Below are 17,814 nucleotides of genomic sequence, written 5' to 3' on the forward strand. Positions count from 1 at the left end.
CGTGTAATGACATGTTGTAGAAATGTCAATGTGGTTTGCAGTAATGGCAGCATTTTATCCTGGCGAAGCGGCTGTACATTTCAAAATCTTGCACTGCATTATTATCTGACTGCTGGAGTTGTTTTGCACATACACATACAAATTTTCTGTCCCTTTATCTGGATCTGCACGAAAGGTTAATGGGGTCTATTCTGGGTAGTGACTCATCCTCCATCCAAGTTTCTTGGAAATCCATTTTGTAGTTCTTGTGTAATTCAAGTGACAAACCAACAAACCAACCAACAGACAGGGAAATCAATCCAATAATAACACACTGACAATTCTTAAGTAGGCTACATTTTTCTGTTTATACTTCTACGTATAGCGCTGACACGATTAGCTGATTGATTGATTAAAGGTCCATTTTGTAATTATTCCCAACTTGTCGAATACTGACACTTTGAGATGGCGCCGACCTGACCTACAATCCCAGAGTGTCAGTATTTGACAGGTTAGGAATGAGACTCAAAAATCGGCTGAGTATTGTTGGGTTTTAAACTGCCGGTTAGACAAAACAAGCAACTTGAAATTTTCGTCACGAATCCCAAAAAAATGTGCTGGTAATTTCTGATTATTTTCTGACATTTTACGGTCCAGACGATTTATTGATCAATTTAGAAAATAAAGTAAAATTTTAAATGCCCCATTTTAATGAACCAGGCTGAATCATAGATGAGTTTCACCAGCCTGTATTAGATGAACAGAATGTATTTAAAGGCGAGCGCTGCAGATCATTTTATGATAGCTATGTGACATTAACAGGCGGAGACCCAAGTGGTCGAGTGAAATGTTAATTTGTTTCTTGAATAATTTCCCCCATAGTCAGCTGCTACACACCTCTATTGTCCTCGGGGTGTCTCTTTTATCCCTATGGACACACACACATACACGCACGCGCGTGCACACACACACACACCAGGCTCCATAAAACTCACAGCCACGCCTTGCCTTTGTTTCGCCATTTGGCTTCAACTTCTGTCTTCTGATGTGACCCCCGCGGAGGTCATCACATAAATGCCAAGCTGGTCGAACACCCACCCTCCCCCCCTTCCCCAACAAACGTGCAGCGCACACCCCACCACACACACAAGGTGACCTGGCCACATGCACATCACACAAACTTCCGCCCACGTACATCTGACCGCACGCCAGGCCTATACATCAAGAGGGCTGCGGGGAAGCAAGAAAGAGGGAGGGAGAAGACATGGAGAGGCAAAGAACTGATTGTATCTCCAGAGGATCGAGACAGAAATGCAGGATTAGTTCTTACTTTGCATAACTTTTGGCTGTTTTTATTTTAATGAACCAAAATAAGCCAGGGAACAGGCTAATAAATATATATTAATGTGTATCCGTCTTTTAATGTTTTTTCTGAGGATTTCATTAGTTTCTTGTTCTTATTAAAACACGTTATTGCTGCTCTTGCAAAAAAAAGCAACATGAAAAGAGACAAATCATGGTTTCAGTCTATGTTTTGATTTGCGGTGTGGTTGAGCTGACTCTCTGCAGGTTACACTCAGAGGGGGGTCTTTGTAGAAACCCTGAATGAAGCATTGTGGGAGTTCTTACGGATGCAGGTCGCCTGGTCTTTGGGGGGGATGATGGATACAAAATGTATAATGGGCATATGTGTGTGTTTGCAGGGGGTAGTGTGTGTGTGTGTGTGTGTGTAGGAGGGGGTTGGTTTGGGACAAAATGAGGTTGCCACCAGCATAATGAGGGCACAAGTGTGTGTGTGCATGTGTGTGTGTGATTTAACACGACCGGCCACTGTATAATGGGCCAAGAAGACCATATTGTTTCCGGCTCGTGCTGAAGCCCCCGTGGCAGCAGATGTGGTGTTACACAGCGACAACAAAAGCTCATTAATCACTGTCTTTAGTGTGTGTATTTTTGTGTGTGGGGCTGCGTTTTGCATGTTTGCATTTTTTCTGTCTGCCTCTTCAATGTGTGTGTGTGTGTGTGCTCGTGTGAGCATATTTGCAGGCGCAGCCACTGGTGCGTTGAGTTTGATCCCATCGCGCGCTGAAGAATGTAAATGTGAAGCAGTGTGTGAACTCCCTGGAGTCTGTGTGTGTGTTGGGACAGGGTGGGGTCTTCACAGTAGTCTAATTCAAAGTCTAGCTGGGGGGGGGGGTATTATGTGACACCAACATCATAAAACACCAGTAGCTGCTACTGCAACTCTCTGATTCTGCACAAGCACACACACGCACACACACACACACACACACACACACACACACACACACACACACACACACACACACACACACACACATATTCATATCTCTGCTTGAGGCGTCATTCAGCTCCAGAGATTCAGGAACAGTGTTAGAGAAATGATTCACACCATCGGGGTAATACAATTTAGCGTGATGCTCCTTTAAACACGTAACATAAGCAAACAGGCAGCCATATCTCCAGCTGTAAAAAGGTGCAGAGGGACCTGCGGTAATCTGATAAACAAAATTCACTTTGCTCTGCTTCTCCTGATCCTCCCTACAATTACGTGTGCTGTTCGATCAGGTCGGAGGCAGATTGTGTTGCCCACACACGCACAAACACACACACCACCTCATGGATGACGCAAACCCACACTGCCCGAACCCACCTGATGCCTACACTTGACTTATTCTGAAGTAGTGAATGGACAAAAGAACTATTAAATCATCCCTCATCTCTCTGTGTCTCCCACTCTCTTGTTTCTGCCTCCTCTAGCTTCACCAGCGCAGACTGTCTATCCTCAGCCGAGGTGGGAGGACCAGGCCGATGTTTGCCCACGGCTTGCCTAATGACTTCTGATCAAGATGTTCCAGCAGAATTCATTAAGGTCCTAATGATTCTGGAGGAGGTCCAGATGTTGGCTTACGGGCTCAGCTTCACAGCGAAATGGATGAGTTTCATTTCCACTTAATGCTGTTTATTTTGGAGAGTAAACACTGCTCAAGGCCATGATGTGTCAGGCTTTTTGAACTGTGAACTCGGGAAATTCAAGCATGAGTAATGACGAGGTTGGTCTCGTGTTGACGTGGCTTATAATGACCCACGTGTGCAGTTTTCTGTGAGCGTGAATAATGATGAATAATGAAAAGAAAGCATTGGTTGTTTGGTTAAATACATTTCTGGAATCTGTTACTCCAACTAAACTGCCTGGATCTCACCCGTACTTCATACAAGACGCCCCCAACAACTATACCGTTGAAATTTTTAATGCTGAGCTGTTTTCTGTCTGAATGTCGCTTTATGACATTTTCATTTGGTAGTGTACTTGATGAGAATCGTGTTCGATAAAGGTCTATTGACTGAAATGTCATAACTTAAAAAAAGTACAATAGCTTGATAGTGTGAAGGATTTCTGCTCTCTTTGCAGTTTACAGACATTTTGTAATGAAGACTTTTTGGTGCAACAGAACTTTTTTGGATGTTTCTACCAGCAGTCTAAGCTTAAACATGCATTTACCATAAGGTCAGATTGCAAAGTGTTAGTGAAGTGTTTGTAATGACATACTGCATTCCTTCTCTTACAAACTATTCCATATTGATAAAGCAGCTAACTGTCCGATTACAGAGAAAGGGACACAAACACAAGACACATGTGCTGGCAGATAACAAAACAAAAAGTGAGCATTATTAAATAAAGCTGAACACCAACGTCTAATAAATCCAAAATCCAGAATCCAAAAAAAGAAGCAACAACACAAGGCAGACAAAAGGCAGATAACAAAACCAGAGAAATCCGAGAAACAAAAGCAATAAACAAAGTACAAACCAGGAAAACACAAGGAATCAAATGCCAGAGAAAACACTGGGAGATGTGACATGGAGACACAGGAACAGACTCAGGGCAGCTAAACAGAGGAACTGACAAAGAGCAGGGAGCACACAGACTGTATACACAAGGGAGGTGGGGATAATTGGACACAGGTGAAACACATCAGGGAGGGGCAGACAGTCACAAAGGTGGGAAAACGGACAAAGGGACGAAGTAGAGAGTGGGAGGATAAAACGTCAAAATGAAACAGGAAATAAAACCACAAACTCAAACTATGACACTAACAGCTGCTACAAAGCTGATAGGAGGTTCAGATGGATGTTAATGAAGTGCAGCTTGTATACACCCACAATTTGGGAAAGTCCAAGGAAGAGGCCAAATCAGTCATGATGCATGAAAAGCAAAAATAAATCAACATTCCACATTGTGTATCTTATACTGATCCAAATATCGAAATGAATGGGTGGCATAAGGTAGGACTAAGGGAGAGTGAGTCCTGTCTTTTCGAAAAAAGTTGAGCAAAAGTTAGAAACTAGCTAACAACAGCATTCATCCATACATAATACAATCTGATTCAGGAATACTGAAGGTTAGAAATTAAAGAGTGTGACATTAGCTAGATAGCTACTTATATTAAGCTACAGCGTCTACTGTATATTAACCATGCGACCCGCATGAACAGTGATTTAAATGAGGATATGAGCCACTGCAGTGACATGGTCCACTATAGGGGTGTCTGAGATTGTATAAAAGATTCTTCCTGGCATTAATATGGAAAATATTTTTTAACATTCAGGGTTACAGGTGAAAAGGATATATTGATGTTTCGACCCTCCTCCTAAATCTGTTGGTGACACCTCTTTGGGGGGGTCTTAATGCAATTCCTCCTTTGATTGAACACCTTGATTGTTGCTGTGTCGCGGACCACAGTAGAAATAGCCCATCAGAAGGCACTGGAGTGTTTTTCAGTAGGACACAACCAAGGAGAGCTTAGTCTGGAAGCACACCAAGCCTTTCACAAATGTAGCAGCTTAGGGAGGAAACGCTGCCGGTATCAGCATGTCACATAATAGTTTCACTGGCTGCGTCCAACAGACCTCAGTGCCAAACACCTAAATCCTGCTGTGTGTTACCTTCACGGCCGCTGCGCTTCACCCTTTACACCTGCTGTTCACCAAACACACACCGTACACTTTCACACTGCGGCTAAAGCCAGAATCAGCTTGTTCCCAGAGTAAAACATAGAGTCTCCGGTCATCCCCTTTGCTTTCAGTCAGTCAGTGTATCGCCGCCTGGCTAAGCCTAAGCTGTCAAATTTAGACCCAGTTAACTTGTGTTCGCAGGGCGAGCAGCTTAATGGCTTGTCCTGACTGGCAGAGTGGCAACGCTGGCTGAGAGTTACATAACACCACGTCATGGAACTGGATGTGGCCTTTCTCTCACAGCTGCGAGACTGATGTTCTTGGAACCATGACATTTTAAGGCATAATTCAAATGTTATGCCAATGTTCAGCCGTTGGACAAGTTAATTTAAAAGTAAGATTTGTGCTGTCCTCAAAGAACCTCTCTGAGCGTTGTGGTGAATCAATGCTGGACTCATTAGACCTGAGAAAAACCTGCCAAGACAAGGTCATCAAATATTTACGCTTTTTTCATGTGAGTTGGACTATTTTCACCTTTCAAGGCCCAAACCAAACACTTCTTTTTTAGAGAGAATGCACTCAGACAGCTCCATGAATAAGTTAGTGCAGGGTTGAGGATTAGAAATGGTTAAAAGGACATAACTATTTTTCCTGCTTCTCGACGTATAGCTGTGGTTGTGAAAGTGTTTCCTCCAGGTGAAAGTGATGACTGTGAATTAACAAAGCAGCAGAGAAAAACAACAGCACCTGCTTACAGTGATGATGCATGCCCAAAACAATCCTTCCTGACAAGGCTGAAAGCAGACCTTGGTGCTGGCTCACATGACTGCTGTACCACAGAGCATTAAAATCAATGAATATGTGCATGTGTGCGCTCCTGCCTCTGTGGACATGCTCGTACAGCCGCCACGTCAACCTGTGTGACGTTTAGAAATTACAAAAAGAGGAAATGTATAATTGCCTTGTTGCTTGAGTCTCTAGAGGGAGGGTGGATGTGGAGGCGATGGTGGTGGTGGAGGTTGTGGGTTAGTTTAAAGTGCACAGTCATGAGCTGCTGACATTCTTACAATGTCAGCGTTTTTGTCTGTTCACTGCAAACACACGTGGAGAATTAAGAGAGCCGAGGAGTAAGGTAAAGTACAGTAAGGGAGGTTCACGTGGAAAAAGCGTTTTTTAAATAGAAACCGTGTCAAGATGGCCCCAATCTGCACTCTTACTTATTTCTCTTCGCTGCAGAAAAGGGGCACTTACAGAAGCCCTGAGGGACAAGTGAGGACTTTTTTTTCCTGTTGATCCAAATTGTTTTCTCTCCTTTGTTAATAACTTTTGTTAATAACTTTTAGAAAAGTCAGCCTTACAAAAAACATTATGCTGTCGAAACTCTGTTAAAAAACTGTCCTGAACTTCAATTTTTCTGAAATCCATTCACTCATTTTCATAGATTTAAAAAAAAAAATGTATAAGGAACTTTTTTACACCAGTTCTCAAGTCATAAACACAGTAGAGAAAACAATTTCAATCAGACAGAAAATGGATCACCAGATAAAAAATTCCCTCACTTGCCCCTCAGGGCTTCCGTAGGTCCGCAACCTATTTAACACATGATGTTTACTGGTCATGAGGAGGACTACTCGCTCGCCTGAGGAAACTGTTTTGTAACCTCCTCTGAGGCTCTGGAGGTCTTTTGTCAGGGTTATCTGGGATTGGGCTTGGAAACAAATTTGTAACAAAAAGCTTACATTACAAACTGGGGACATGTAGTCGGAGAGTCTAATGAAAAAACTATTGTTTGCCTTATAGGAAATGTAGGACACAGCATTTGATTGATTCACGGGACTAAAGGATGTTGGTTGGTAAGTCAGACCACACCACTCTGGCCCAGACAGTGATGTCTTAGAAGCTATTTGAGGGAATTTGATTATATTTGGTACAGATATCCATGTTTCCCAGAGGATAAATCCTGATGATTTTGCTGATCTGTCCACACTGGGAGAAGGCCAGGGTGGTTGTCAGTGTCAAATGCAGAACTTTCACCCAGGAAGCTGTGGTTTGTGTCCCATGTGAAACCAAAAGTTAATGTTGACTTCTTCTTAACTTCTGTTACGTAATAGAACTTACGTAAGTAACACACTCACATAATTCAAACCACGATCCTGTCTTAAACCCAACCACTTAATTTTGGTGCCTATACCTAAAAACTACAGCCTTGTCACAACATTAACCACATGTTTATTAGTGTTATCATGACACCAAAGTTCACCTGACTTTGACCAATATCACCTGGCTTCGTCCTTTCCTGCACATTCAAAATTCACAAAATGTGAAATGTTTTGTTGCACGCTTTATTTTGACTAACTTGCTGTTGCGTATATTTATTACTGATAACTTGAGTCCGGAGTCCTGCACGTGCAAAACTGGCTCAAGAGAGGTACTCGGTGCATTATCATTTGAAGAGTAGGGCCACTGATTAAGCTGCCATATCTGATGAGTTGAGAGTGAGAAGCTGGTGATTTGAACAAATTCATGGTCCTCAGAGGATTCATCTTTAATGCCGTTTGTGATTCTTGACGTTTCCTTGCGGGGCCACCATGAGGTTAACAAGTGTGGTTTTGAGTGAAGTGCCTCAACAACCAGTAGAGGTATTACCACGAACTTTGTACAGACATTCATGTTCCCCTGAGGATGAACTGTAACAACATCTCTCAAAGCTCAAAGAAGCACTTTGTCCACTGTTGTAGTTTATCATTAATAGATCATCAGATGCAGCTGTACTCAGTGCTCAGTGCTGATTAGATTGTTCCAGCGAGTAAAACTAAGATGGCAAACATCACACCTGCTTAACATCAGCATGTTGCTAACATTAGCTCATGGCCTATCTCAGCTGGTTAATGTGAGTCCTCCAAGTTCATGAAAGTGTAATTCTACTTTAAATCTCTGGACTGCCCCTTTGAGAGTTCAGCGGAGGGGCAAATTATAATGTTGTCCTCATATTTGAAACACACACAATCATATTACAAAGAGCAAAACCTTGATTTGATCAAACATAAAGAAAAAATCATATCCCAGGAAACACTGTCATAATCCCTTTAAAGGTTTATTTGACACATCAGAGCACTGATAAGGTCACGGTCGGACACATCAGATCAGCAATCGCTCCCCTTACTCACAGTCACAGTCGGAGACCTTTTGTACATCTATCTCTTCATCCCTAAAATAATTCTCATGCGATATAGCTTGGACTTAAACTGCATGTCAGATCATTTGTGAGTGCGCAGGGAGTATGGACTAATCCTTTCCCAAAGACCTCGCAGCTTTGCATTTAATTTTTCAGGCGTTGCGCCTTCATTTTTCTTTCCCCTCAACCCACTTTCTCCCTCCTCATGCCTCCACACAATGAGAAGCGAGAGCAGCGCTGTGCTAAGGATGTCTTTGGCTTTTCTTATCCATGTCTATAAGCTTACTTAAGACAATTAATCTGTCTGGATTTACAGGTTTTAATTTCCCTGGTTGGATACGTAGCGTGGAGACTGTAATGCAGTAAATGCAGGTGATTTTCAAGGGATGTTCCTTTTGTTTGTTGTGTGTCTTTTACGTGTCTGACTGCCTGCTTTAGAGTCCGGACAACAGTAATCCTCTCTCACATCACACCAGCATTCACACCCTCACATATACACACACAGTCACAAAAGGGCATGCACGCACTCTGCACAAATACATCTTATACATATTCATCGCTCACAATAGAAAAAAACCCAAACATTTTTATTCAAAGCCAGAGCCCTTTATTAGAAGTCATCCTTTCATGTGAACCTGCTGCTGCTTTTGCATCTCTGATCTGTTGGCTCCTGTTTCTCATCAAAGAATCAAAATCCCTCAAATAAAATATCACAAGAGTCCTCACACTGTGTTTCTCTCTGAAAGATGCACAGACCTGGAAATAGCTTTGACATAAGTCACAGATCCACAGAAACAAACAACATGTGCCACCATGACGTCTGTGCGAAAACCAGCCAAAGGTTCTGCATCTTTATTTAGACGCATAGGTCACCCTCGCTCCTTTCACTCGACAGGAATAGGACAGGATGAGGATGGATTAGACGGTGACGTCATAGTTCATGCTCAAGGGATGGAAGTATGTCACATAGGTTCCTGGAATAAATTAAGCTGAAGGGAAACTACTCCGGCTGAATGGGGGTGTGTCTGAGCCTTTGCTTTCCTTCTGGTCTGCAGTAAAAGTAGGCTAATCTTTATTAATTAAAGCAAACCCTCTTAAACTCATTTTAGCATCAGTCTCACTATGTTGGCACTGGTATTAAAGGGGGAGTTGTGCTAATTATAACAGGCAGAACTCCATCTTGATGTTTTGGAGATCTCTAAGGCTAAGACAGTCAACTCTCCAGAGTCCGAGAGGAATAATCAGCATGCACACCGCTCTCCAACACACTACTTCACAGCTCACATCAGCTGCTCTGTAGTAGACCTATTACAGATGTCTGCTTCTATCACAGATGGAGGTTTGGCCTTTAACACAAGGGCACCTTGATGGTAGGGAATACATTGCTCACCTGGGGAGTTGCACCACTGACTTCTTGGTCTCAAGACCCTTTCTTTTACCTTCAGGCTACAGCTGATGTAACTCACCGTTCATCTGACACTGACACGCCTGCAGGATGATCAGACTGTGATGTGATGGAGAAAAATGCACTAAAAGCAAGTACACAAGGAAATCATGGTTCAGACCACCTCCTGAAGGTGATCAGAGATATATTTGCCAACATCTCTGAAAAAGTGTACCACAATTCCCAACCAAATAACACACATTAACATTAAGATCTTATGATAAAATAACTGAAATAAACATTGACAGCCAGGCTAGCAGTTTAACAGGCACAGTGGTACCTTGAAACTAAATGCCAATGTCAACAGGCTAACATGCTAACAATGATGCGAAAACCAGTAGTCTGAAAAATGTCCCATTTGACCCAAAGGCTATTTGTGCGACAGGCCTGTTATTATGAAAACCAAAATACGGTATACCTGCAGCACCCTAAACACGCAAAAAAACTCTGTGGTGATTGTTTATCTTCTGAAGAATAGGCTGTTGTAGCAGTGGGCTTTTGTTTTCAGGATAACAGGCTTTCGGTCCAATGGGACATTTTTTGGACTAATGGGCTGCCGGAACAATGGCCACTCCCTGTTTAAAAGGCAATGTTTACCATGTTCATCATCGTAGTTTAGCTTGTTAGCATGCCAACAGTTACCCATTAGCACTAATAATGAAGTACAGCTGAGGCTGATAAAAATGTTAACATTTTTGCTGGTATTTGGTCATGGATCAAAGTACTGGACAAAGTGAAATGCTGACCTAACTCTTGGCAGGAAAATTAATAAGCATATTTTCCAAAATGTCTGGATCTAAATTGCATGCAGTTGATAACATTTCAGATATGGATGCTAACGCTGGGAGAAAAAAGAAGATGGTTTGAACGCCACAAACAGACCGAAACGCAGCACAAATGGACCACATACTGCCATCTGGTTGCATCTGATGTGGCAACATTAAAGCGGGACATGTGAGGGTCCACACGGCTCGACTGCAGCCTCTGCTGTGAACCTCGCACTCCCCCGGTGCTTTTGAACTCACCCACCTAAAAAATAATGGACCACCAGCTGTTTTTCACTTTGGGGAGCCAGTGACTGGACACTGTGAGTTTGTGGACCGTTTCACTGTGTGTGTGTGTGTGTGCTTGTCTGTTTGTGTGCACGGCCAAATCACATTTACAATGAGTTTTTTTTTTACGGAAAAGCACCGCCGGGATTTTGTTTTCCGTAATGGAGGTTAACAGAGTTAGGTCTTAGAGATGCTGCTGGGGTCGAGATCAGGCATGATAAACACTCCAATACATCACACACACACGCACACACTAACACACAGGGAGCGATTTCCACTCCTATGTTCATAAAGGTACTCACTCTATAGCGAGGCTTTCAACTGACTATTATTTCTGCATGATTAGTTTTTTGCTGTGTTTGTGTGTGTGTGTGTGTGTGTGTGTGTGTGAACATGGGTGCCATATCACCCTTGCCAGTGTGTTGGTGAGATCATTTGCATGTTGATTGATGGGCTTGTGTGCACATGCCTGCTATATGTGTTAATTAATCCATGTTCGCCAGTCACACTCCATCTGCAGAGTAGGCCTATATATACGCACGTCTACGCCCCTCACCAATAATTTCTACCTAATGAGCATGTGCGTACGTGTGTGATGATGAACGTGTGTGTGTGTGTGTGTGAGAGAGAGAGAGAGAGAGAGGGAGTCACAGATTGAGCGCAGCGAAGGCAGTGTGTGTGGAGTGTATAAATGACGCAGATCGCCTCAAAATGTGAGTGTTATCTGGCCTTCTGCTCTGTTTGAATGTCACTGTGTGAGGTCAGCCTCACTCACACACATATAGACACACAATGTTTTGGTCACTCAGGGCGGTTCATCCTCCAGCTTATGTAAGCACCTGTGTGCTACAGTCGGCACAGACAGGAATAGTCCCTAATAAGGGGCTTAAACGCAGCCGCACACACACACACACACACACACACACACACACACACACACACACACACACACACACACACACTTCCAGATCATTGAATGGGGCTAAGCTTATTTTTCCCATGAGAGCGTCATCGATGAGGTGCTCGGCTTCAGATCTTGAGTGAGCCAAACAATGTTCCGTAATTTGTATTAACATTCAATTCAATCATACAGTATGTATAACTCCATGAACTAGCTGCTTGTTGCCAGCCAGTAAATGTTGGAGTGACAGTGCTGCCCAGAGCAGCTTTTATGTAATCGACTTCTTGCAGCCTCATGAGTGATTCTCCCCTTATTTGGCAAACGGCTGAGGATGACACAGCAAAATCGCCGTCGCCATGCCATGTCACTGCCTGGCTATTTTAAGATTACATCCTCGCTTGGCTCCTCATGAGGTGTCTGAGTGTTTTTCAGAGTCCTTCTTCTCATCTGTTTATATCTTGTTAATCTGTGTTTCTCTGCGGGCCCAGAAGAGTGGCAGCGTTGAACCAGAGTTTAATAAATGACGTGCATAAAGTGGCTCGATGCTGTTCTGGGGTGCATGTGAGTTCGTGTGGAGATGTAAACAGAGGTAATCAATGATGCCTGTCTACAGACAGTCCGGGCAGGATTCACATTAATAGCAAGGAGTTGGTCTTTGGCTTTTTAATGGCTGTAAAAGCAGATGTTTAATCAACTGCAGTAGTTTTCGGCTGGCCAATGAGACTTCAAGTGTAGGTGCCACGCCTCAGACACACCCCTCCCTCTGTAGAAGGAAACAGGGACATTGTGATGATATTTGTGACTCATAGCAACAATTTCAGTGGGCTGATCTGGGCAGATTGTAAAATGTAAAGAGATACATCATGTATTTAACACAGTCAGTCTTGTCAGCTGTGAAAAGCTGGACAGTCATGTCATATACCCATCAGTTGCTTGGACTTTACATATCAGCCTTATTTTATTGCTTACTGATACTGCTCGTGCAAACAAGTATTTCCTGTTACTCAAGTTGGTGCAGGACAGCTAACCTGGTCTCAGCAATCTCAAAATACAGATAACTCTTCAGTTGCAAGTCCAATTTTGCCTGCAGGTGATATGCGAGTTCTTCTAATTAACTTACAGAGGAGAACAGATCAGGTGACCTCCTTGTCATGGCAACACAAATAAACACACAACAGTCGCAGTTGGGTTAGGTTTGGGTAACAAACCTACTCGGTTTGGTTAAGGAAAAGGTATAGATTAAATACGTACATCTGTATGTCACGGAAATACATTAAAATAAGTCAATGTTGAGTTTTAATTTCACACAGGACACCAACACTGGTCTCCTGGCTGACAGTCCTGTGTTTGTTTGACCCCCCCAACAAGTCCAATCTCCACCCTGATTCAAACAAATATGTTGTCATCAGGCTTCAGCAGAGCTTGATGATGAGCTGATCATTTGAATCAGGTATGCTGGAGCAGGGAAACATCTAAAGCATGCAGGGCAGGGGGCCTCCAGGAGCTAGATTGAAAAACACTGCTTTATATCGTATCACTTGGACACATCTGTCTTCCACAGAACTTAATGGGAAAGATTGATGAATCACCTGCACGCAAAATTGGACTTTAGTCTACATACTGCACACAATTTGAAAGACTGAGGTCTTCTTATTTCCAGCAGATTGAAGTGACTGGGCTAGAACCAGCACCACGTCATGCTGTCTTATGGAAACCATTCCCACTTTGCCAGCGTAGCATATCAAAAAGCAACAATATTTCTGTAAGGTGGGAGCAAAATGGGCAAGAAATTGATCATAACCAGCATTTTTCAGGTCTCAAACAAAAACAAAACGATGTCTAGAGAATGAATGTATTCATAGTTGGAGCTGACGGTAAGCCTGTAAAAATTATTTTTTTTATTAGGATTAATCCTAAAAACCAACCAAAGCAGCAAAAAGACACAGGTTTTCCTGTCTCTCCTGCTCTGTGTTGCTGTGGATCGCTACATATGAATGTAATCACAGTCTCTAACACCAGCCTCAGTCGGTCAGAATAAAGCAGCCCCAAAAATCAACAAAGTAGCTCAGAGTGTGTGAATACTGGGCCGCATGAAAAGTCCACATGGAAAAGGAATAAATCCTCCATTTGCATTTTTCATTTCACTTCCCCCGTTCTTTCCAGGAGATGATAAGTTAATTGCCTTTGTTTTTATGTGCAATCCTGAGCGCACAGTAGTCCTGACATCTTGACAGTGCTGAGGCATGCAGAAAGGAAAGGTTAAGATGCTGGATTTGGGGGGTGGGGTTGGGCTGGGGGTGGGAGGTAGCCCCGCCGAATATGAAATGCTATCAAATTACCATGCCTCACATGTCCCGAATTAGCATACATCAGATCAAACAGCCTGAGACTCCTCAGTGATTATGCATCCAGGCGGATGTTCAGTTTCAACCCTATTTTATTCCCAATTATCATATCATTATCATAGCATTGCTCCTCGGCCGCTGTGTAGTCAATTTAGTCTACAGTGCACCCGGGGGAGTGGTAGACATGGTGTTGGCAGACAGACTGTCTGCATATCCATCCATCCATCCATCCATCCATCCATCCATCCATCCATCCATCCATCCATCCATCCATCCGTCCATCCATCATCCATCCGTCCATCCATCCAGAAAGACAAACAGAAAGAGAAAGAGCCTGAGAAAAAGAAAGAGAAAGACAAAGTTGTAATTAGAGAGACAGATCTTCATTGACTGTTTTTTTTATGTCTAAACAAACTAAATAAACAAACACTCTTTGTTTTCATGACCGAATAAACAAACTGACCTTAAAGAACAACACAGTTTCATACTGTTTGACTTTGTTTATATGTAGCGGACCCTGCCACCTTTCTAGCTTCAAACAATGTTCTGGGAACAGCTTGTTTATTCAGTTATGGAAAAAAAATATTTCTGAGTTTGTTTTATTACCTCAATAATATTGCAAATATAAAAAAATTCAAAAAATGTGCTCTCTGGACCCTCTGTCTCTGCTCGGTCTTTCATAGGAGAAGTCTTCTGGTACCTTCAAACATACCAAACACTTATCTGATGTGCAGATAATCTCTGTGAAGCTCTGAGCAAAAAATAAATAAAAAAAACACAGCAATGAAAAACAGCCTCGCACAGATATGTAGACAAAACTCATTCATCCCCCATATCAGTGAATCTCCTAAACTCAGGCCATAAGGCGGGGGTATGATGATGGGGAGGGGTGGAATGTATGTGGCACAATGTATTGTTTGCACTTGTGTTATGCACTTATGTCTTGTGTCTGTGTATGTATGTACTGTTATGTGGCAGCCTTTTGTCCAAGACAAATCTCCCACGGGACAAATAAATGAATCTTGAAGTTAATTAAAGTCTAAATGAGCATCTTGCAGATAAAGCTTTAATAAACTGGTGGAGTTGTGACTAAATGACCAGAAAACTGCACCTTCCTATGAAATGCCACCTTAAAGGAACACCTATTGATTTGCTGCTGTGAGGAAGTTGTGAATAATTTCGGAATTAAAGTGGCGCAACAAGATGCTCGCGCCATCCTTGACTGTCAAAAACCACTCAACCTGTCAGAAGAGGGCCGCGGCGTCTGCACCCACTGTGATGCACGGCGTTAATATAAGCGAACAAAGAGAGTCTGAAAGTGCATCCTTGGAGGAGAAGAAAAGGATGGTTTAATAAAAGGACCGAGAGAGAGAGAGAGAGAGGAAATGGCGAGGAGAGCGGCGTTCCTTAGAGACAGCGATTAACATTTGATTGGCTGTCATATAGTGAACTCCTGCCATGCTGTCGGGGTCCTTGGAGGAATTAATGTGTTCGATTGTTCAGGGAGGAACGAGGGGGAAAAAAGCAAAAAAAGGAGAAGGGCGGAGTAACAAAGAAGGGGGAGAAAATAGGGGGGAGGGAGGAGAAAAGCGTGAGGGAGGAGTGCGTTAATTAGAAGAAAGAACACTCCTGGCAAATACCTGTCAGGTCGTTTAACTCTTACTAGGCCATATGGAGCATCACCGTCCCCTCACCAGCAGTCCCCATCCTGGAAAACACTAAGTGATGCAAGATACAGTATCTGCTAGGTTTGTTCTGGAGTGTGAGGAAGGAGAGAGTTGGAGAAGGAGCTAAATGGAAGTAGACAGGACAGGAAAGGACGGGATGTGAAACAAGGTGAGACGCGACAAAACAGCAGAGGACAGGAGCAGTTATATAACCTGCCGGGGACCCGAGGGGATTCATGAGGCAGTGCAAGGTGTCAGAATATCCCACAGCATGGCTCTCCTGAGTCAGGGTTTCTTATTGTATTGTTCCAGGTAAAGACATTCAGGTATCTGAGGGAGGATGAGGAGGGATGACATGCCCCTTGTGATCAAAATAACTGAAATGCATCCTGCTTGTTAACCTGCCATCTCTCCTCTCTGTCTCGTGGTTGCAGAAAGTACTTTCTGAAGTAATTTATCCCGCTGTAAATACCCAGTTTGGTTGGTTTGTCAGCAGGATTACACAAAAACTACTAAACGGATTTCCACGAAACTTGGATGGAAGATGGGTCTCGGGCCAGAATAGACACAATTAACTTTCAGCGTGGATCCAGATAAACAGATGGATCCAGGAGTTTTTTCTCACTTTCTTTAACATTGAGAGATAGAGTGTTCAGGAAATCAAGCATATTGAGGTGGGTGGTATCTAGGAGTGAGGACAATCTGGCGTGGAGATCAGGTGATAAATTATGGTTAAACAGTTGTGGGTGGTATAAAATTTCAAGTTATTCAGAGCTATCGAGTTTGATATTGGATTGGGCTTGATTGAAGTAGATGGGGCCGTTGGGCCTTGGTAGAGGTATGAGCTCTACTGAGTGCCATTCTAGTTAACATTTTAATACAGTTCAACCCTCTAGGTTGCCCTTCCAGTGGACTAAACATGGTGAAGTGCCCTCTAGGGTGCCCCACCGCATAGAGCTGGTGCCACCGCTGGTTGTCCTGCATGTTTTAGATGCTCCCCTGCTCCAACACACCTGATTCAAATGATCAGCTCGTCATCAAGCTCTTCTGAAGCCTGATAACGACCCATTGATCTGAGTCAGGTGTGATGGGGTGGGGAAACATGGAAAAGATGTGCGGATGTTGGGTCGTTGTTGTGCTAAAGTGTAATATTCACTCTACTTTTAGCTCTGTTTGGGTCTCAACCAACGAAAACATCTGTCTGTTTAGCTGCTCAATGCTCCACTGTGTTCACCAGTATGTTTAAAACAGTTTCGTTCTGGGCCTTGATGGGGACTGCAGAGATGGGTTATAACCTTTCACATTACTTAGTCATTTTTTGCTTTGTTATCATGAAAAGTTTGGTGCCACGCTAATTATTTTGGCTACAGCACATAACTCTAAATACTGTGCAAACATGCAGAGATGACAGAGCAGCCAGCCAGAGGTGTGAATCACAGCTGGAGCAAGTTCAGAACACTTCATCTATGAAATTGGGACCAAAAGAGCACGCCAAAATGGACTGAATCTGGAAAGTGAATTGATTTAAACTGCTGAATGTTTTATGAAGTTTCACCAACACCTAAACTTTACTGTAGCTTCCATCACATCAGACTTTTAAGCTATCTTATTGGACATATGCCAACATGCATACAAAACATCAAGCTTTTTTATGTTTTACAAAGCAAATGAAGTATTTTGTAATGTAGTTGCTCACACTTGTAATGAAGATTCAACTGAGAGTTTCATGACCGTCTGACGTTAGGAAATGTTCCAACTGGCCAGTGAGCCGTGTGCAGAAAATGCTGCTGTGTAGTCCACTCATGACTGCAGTTTTCTGTGGCATTAGAACGTATAAGCCTTGTGATGTGCCAACTGTAACAAATCCATAATTGTGATCCTGCTCGTCACCGTGCCTGTTGTAATGCTTTGTGTCAGGTGAAGCCAAGGTTTCAACTGTGAGCCTCCCGCCACCGCTCTCTCTAAATCGATGGCACCTGTACGGATCCCCCTGCGAGAAGGACCGATGAATGAAAGAATGAAGGGAGAGAGGAACGCAGCTCGCTGCGGTGGCTGACAGATGGGAGAGAGAGAGGTTTTGTCGGAGGGAGCGGTGTTTCATGTGCTCTCCATCAGGGGAATCCATTTATAGCCCAGTAAATCAAAAAATAAAGCAGACAAAATCCATTAAAATCAACACATTTTTATTGATTTCCAAGAGAAGTGGGTGAAAAGCTGAGTGGGCTTTGGTTTGGAAACAGTGAGCTTTCATCTGAAACATGTCAAGAACACATG

The sequence above is a fragment of the Pagrus major genome, chromosome 3, assembly GCF_040436345.1.
Source record: "Pagrus major chromosome 3, Pma_NU_1.0".
In the NCBI taxonomy this organism is placed as follows: domain Eukaryota; kingdom Metazoa; phylum Chordata; class Actinopteri; order Spariformes; family Sparidae; genus Pagrus; species Pagrus major.